The sequence below is a fragment of the Cimex lectularius genome, unplaced genomic scaffold (genome assembly GCF_000648675.2).
Source record: "Cimex lectularius strain Harlan isolate CLEC.00 unplaced genomic scaffold, Clec_2.1 scaffold177, whole genome shotgun sequence".
NCBI lineage: Eukaryota > Metazoa > Arthropoda > Insecta > Hemiptera > Cimicidae > Cimex > Cimex lectularius.
The window spans coordinates 194,532-200,605 of NW_019392787.1; positions in this window are offsets into that span (position 1 = coordinate 194,532).

The window sequence follows — 6,074 nt, forward strand, 5'->3', positions numbered from 1 at the left end:
TAAAGTATTTATAAAAAATAAATTGATATTAAGTAATACATTCTTTTATTTATATTAAAATCAAATTTATCCTTCAGAAAATATTAAGATTTTTCTCGTATTGAATTAATAATGAAGGTTCGACTTCTTAAATTAATAAATATAATCAATTGCTATATGTATACGATACGAAACATGGGAACCGCTATGACTGAGTGGTTAGGCGTACAACTCGATTTTGCCACCCTAGCGGTTCTGGGTTCGAATCCTAGTGCAGCCTGTCGATTTTTAATAAAGAATAGTATGAAAAAATCTTTTTAAAATGTTTGACCAGTCTTCCGAGATAGCCAATGAGTAGCTGGATGATAAACCGTCTTGTATGGAAGTAATTATTTATACGAAATTGAAAGAAGTCATATTTCAGTAATTTTGTATTATTAAATAGATATAATAGATTTTCTACATTTATATTTATAATATATCTTTTTTAATGTATCTCACAATTTTTAATTAAGCAAAATAATCAACCATTAAGGTTAACAATTATTAATCCTACACACATAACATAGCCTTTCAGGTCTTCAGTTCTGTTTTTCTAAATATTCGATTTCAGAGTATTAACGTATATTTCTCATTTCGAAATTAGATTTTTTTTATATGCAACAAATTTAGTGACGACATTACGGTACTTTCACACACATTTACAAGTGGTCAGTTAATGGACAATTAGAGGTTCTCAATTAGTGCTACAAGGTTCCAGCCTGGTTGGTCTAAGCCCGTAGTTAGTCGTCCAGAGTCCATTTTCTTTTTAGGTAGCGGCATCCAAGGGAAAGTTAATTTTAGCGGTGTGAAAAGCGGCGAGGAAACGGACTGTGAATTACTCCAACGTTTGAATTTAAAAAAAGAAGAGAAAAGGAAAATAAGAAATTAGAAAGGTTTTCGTTGACTTCATGTGGTGTCACATGCTCGTTAACTCAATTTCTTTTGTCTATGAACAAAAGCCGTCAAAAAGAAAATGTGTTCTTTGCAGAAATGCTATCGTTAATGGTTAGCATCAAAAGAATATTCAAATCACAAACGCAGAATTTTACAAGATTTTTTACAAGACTTAAAACTAACATTAAATTCGCCTAATGAGTGGACCCTTATCGTAATTTTGCATGAAGCGAGAGTTATAGCATACAAAGAAAACACATTTTTTAAATAATATAAAAATAATGCAAATAAAGAATAATATAATACTTTAAACTAAAAATTAAATTCTGCTATAAGAAAGTGCCCTAAATGCCATGCCTACAATGCAAATGTTGTATATAAATTATCACAACCATTGTAACCATTCAACCAGTCAATTACCTCAGCAAGAGGAAAGCCTAGTTGTGTTGTCACGGCGTGTGGCTTGAAGAACGTTTGATCTGTCGTGGTCTGTGTATTCCGACCACTAGTCGTTCTCATGGCTTGGCAAATCTCGAGCTGCCACTAGTCACCTACTGCGTAAATGTTGTTTTAAATAAGTCAGTTTTGATTTAATGATCAACGCTAGTACAGTGTTCTATTATGATTTATAGATGTTGAAAAATGAATTTCAGGAAAAATCAATAGTTCAGGATAAGTCGGTACCGCTGCAACAAACCGTAACAGATCGTGGAAACGGATGCTCGAGCCGTAGTGAAGTTTGTCATCCGTCCAGCCCCAGGCCTTAAGTTTAAGTATTTACCTACAAAACACTGGAAAAGCCGAGACACCTTGAGCTATCTGGAGCAATGAGTCTTTACGTTCCCACGGCGTGTGGTATGGCCAACTTCTGACCAAGTTCGCCCTGCCACACATCGTGGAAACAAGGATTATAATGTCCTGCCCACCTTTAATTCTGATCTTGTAATATCGGATATAAACCTAAAAAAGGATTATTTTTTCAGTAGCTCCTGTATCACAGAGGACGCATTTAAAACTTCTTTTGACCTGGTGACATTATAATTGAGATGAATGAATGAATTCTTGTCATTTATGTAATGTCTGCTAAATCAAAATTTAAATCTTCTTATAAACTATGAAACATAGACTTATTGATATTAATCCATAAATTATTAGTTATTCAGATATCGTGAGATGCGGTCGAGTGTGATGTAGAGGGGGCACTCTCAACACGACACGCAAGGATGGCACAATTACACAGAAGACAAACACTTTGAGCCCTGAAGATGATCTCAATAAAAGATTGAAACGTTGGCACGATAAAGAAAATGTTTTTCTGAAACCTACATCACACCCGACCGCATCTCACGATATCTGAATAACTATCGATTAACGGTCACTAATCTCTACCCATAAATTATTTTTAAATTCTAAAAGAACTTGTGTTATTAATCCCTCTGTTATGTCCCTATTAAAACATTCCCTTCCAAATTTTGGTATAGTTATTTTATATTTATCACATAAGCCGAGAAATTGCTTGATCCAATACAGTTTTTTGTTAATTACAACATCGGCTAAAATTTTTAGTAGGCGAGTTTATGGCATGGTGGGATTTTTGAATATATTTACAGGGAAAATTAAAAGTGAATTTACATCTAATTCCTGATACACTATATAATTTGGCGAAGTGGAGAGAAATAAAAATAATTTTTTAATGAATAACTTCAGAATTTCTTTACGGTTTCAAACCAATGAAACTCCCACATTTGAGCCTCGCTTAAGCTTTATTAAGCTTTTAAAATACTAAATTTAGAATGAAGGGTAACTTTTTATTTTTAATTAAATTATAGGTTGACAAAACTGCACTCTTGCTCTTTTCAACAAAATGCTGGGCTAATGACAGTTTAAGGATTAAAAAAAAACCTAATATTTATAGATATTAACTACCTCTATTCTTTTATTCTTAAAACTTCAGTTTTGTTTTTCGATGGTTTTCCACCATTTTGGAATATCGTGATTTTGCTAGATTAATAGATAGATTTCACATCTCTGAGTAAACGGCAACACGATCTATCATTCTTTGAATTGAAACAAATTTATAATTTTGTCCCATCAATATTTACAATAAATAGAATAACAAATGTATTTTATTGAGGGAATGTGGCAGGGCGCTAACATTCTTTGAAAAACGTAAGGGTCTATGGACACATTGAAACATCGTCTGCGGATAGGAAACATTATATATTCACCCACTAATCTTTAGACCTCACCCAACGTAAGACATTGAGAAAAATAGAGAACAGTAGGGATGATAGCAAGCATCCTCGTTTTAAACCCATCGTAATTTCAAAACCCTATTTGTTCTATGAACTGATTCTTTATGAACTTGGATTAAGAGTTCTTCATTCTTCATCTAACAACCATGGGCTAGTAAGGGAAGATGATGGAGTGCTCAAAGTAACAAAATAATCGATGGATCACTGAAGTTTGTATGAAACTGAACCTTCAAGAAGGTTTCGCCACTCTTGCTTTTTGGTTTTTTTTTATTGTATTATGGAACCTCCTTTTGTTGCCCTGTAGGATGCTCGGAACGTTCTCTGATGATGACATTTCTTTCCCCGAGCATTTTTCTTCTAGCTGCTGCCGTTTCCTTCTTCAGTTTTGACAACTCTTGATTACTCCAGGGTGTGCTTCTCGTCCTCTGTATACACTTTTGTCAACGTCATTTCGCAGGCTTTTTTTTAATACAAAAAGGCGATCAACCGCTTTGGGTCATTTTCCGCCTTAAAAGCTTTCAAGCTGGGTGGCGAGTGGATCACACCATCGCCCTTGCATAACCACCACCCGACGGGCACTCAAACCTCACCCCCAGACCCCAGTAAAATACAGATTATTGCATAAAATGAATATTCTTTTGTATTAAATTATTTTATCATTTTATCTTCACATTTCAAAAATTAATTTAGTTTTTTTAAGGAAAGTTAGTAGTTTGTCTATTTGATCGGAGTCATCACCAAGCGAGTCTTTCATGTTGGTTGAAATTTGCGGCCGATGTCTTTCTCCTTCATATTTTATGCAATTTGTCAAAATGTGTTTAACTGTTATTCTTTCTGTACAAACATCACAAAGCGGAGTATCTTTTTTTGCCATGAGATAAGAATGAGTAAGCCTACAATGACCAATTCTGAGCCTAGGAAGGACAACTTCTTCGTGCCTGGAACCCCTATGAGATGAAGCCCAAGGTTTTACACAGTTTTTTTGCCCCTAAGTTTGACATCAGTAGTTGTTTCCCATTCTCTTTGCCATAACTGCCAAGACTTTTTTATGTCAAGCTGTCACATCGGATTTTGGTGTTTTTGTAATTTTAATTCCATTAAGGACATCCTTTGCCAAATGGTCCACCTTCTCATTGCCAAATATTCCGCAGTGTCCAGGAATCCACATGAATACTACTTAATTTCCCTGATTTTGCAAAGATTCCACGGCAAATAGGATGTCTTGTATCAATGGATGTACAGAAAAGTTGTTTTTGAGCACCAATAGCGCCGACAAAGAGACAGTACAGATGGCAATCGTTTCCCTGGATGGGGCTAATATAGTTAAGCACTTTGCTACTGCTATAAGCTCAGCAATGTAGCTGATACATATAGGTGGTACGGTAAACATATACTGTGCATTATTATTGTAAGTGAAGAAAGCAGCACCTGTCCCTACATCATTTTTTGAACCATCTGTAAAACATAGTGTTGGATTCGAAAAGATATCTGTTGTTTTATAAAACTCTTGGCTGTACATGTAGGGGGGAGTATTCTGCTTTAAAAATTTAGTAAGGTCTAAGCATAGATTAGGCTTTGAAAGCAGCCAGGGTGGTTTAGGTGAAACTCCAATTTTATAGAGAGGGGGGATCGCAGCATTTATTAATTGTAAATGAGCAGCACTCAAGATGGAAAATGTAGGGTATTTTCAAACGGAATAGAGTTTCCTCTTAGAAAAAGGGACACTAGAGGATAGGAAGGGTAAATGTTTTAGAGAATTTTCACTGCAAAGTTCAAATCAAGTCTTCATCTCCGATGTTTGAGGGGCAATTCTCGGGCTCCTGCATGCACACTAATAGATGGACTAGATCTAAATGCACCTATGGCTAGACGCAAACCTGTGTTTTGCAACGGTTCAATCATGGACAATGTTCTGTCACTAGCAGAGCCGTATGCAGAACTCCCATAGTCCAGTTTAGAGCGAATGAGACATCGGTTGATTTTAGATGCTCTTATCAGTACCCATGTCGTTCCTCTAATCATTCGGAGAAAATTGATAGAATTCGAGCATTGTGCTTTCAGTGTTTTCAAATGTTTAGACCAATTAAGATTACGATCGAAGATTACCCTTAAATATCGAACAGAATCAGCAAAGTCTACAGGTGTGCCATGAATTTTAAGTGACATATTAGTACGAGGCCATCTCTTTGCATAAAGGACCGCCTTAGTTTTTGATAATGAAATCTTGAAACCATTTTTGGTTAGCCAATCAGAAGCAACATTCAGAGCCTCCCGAATACTTTTTTCCATTACACTTAAATTTTTTCCCTTTAGATAGATAACAATGTCATCTTGGATAAATTCTTTAGATTCAGCCGTCCCGCATCTCACTCTAAAACTTCTATCAGATATAAAATTTACAATAAATTTTAGCACATTACCAGTAATACCCATTTTAATAAGTGAGTTTATTATTAATCGTTTCCTTGTTCGATCGAATTTCTAGATCTAGGAAAACAGCTAGGACTCTATCGCCATTATTACATGCATTCAGAATGTCATACTCTATACCAACTATGTTGTCAAGATCTTCCCTTTCTGAAACCATTTCGCAGGCTCTATCCAAGGCGGTTGTTAAGGCCGAGATTTTTGGCTGGCCAGAAGAAATTTACGGGGTTGCTGCGTAATTGATTGGCTATAACTTCACACGTTTCCTCTAGATTTGCCCTCTTCGTTACGAACCGCTTCAGCTTATTAACGTTAGCCGCTATTGACTTTAGATTTGATCCCTTTGTTTGAAGCGGGGCTAGGTCTGTGCGTATTAGGGCATGGTCACTATTAGTACCAAGGTGAAGGGTTTAATCAATTATTCATACTATCCAGGGCCTGGATAACATTACAAGATGTTCTCAAAATAAAACAAAA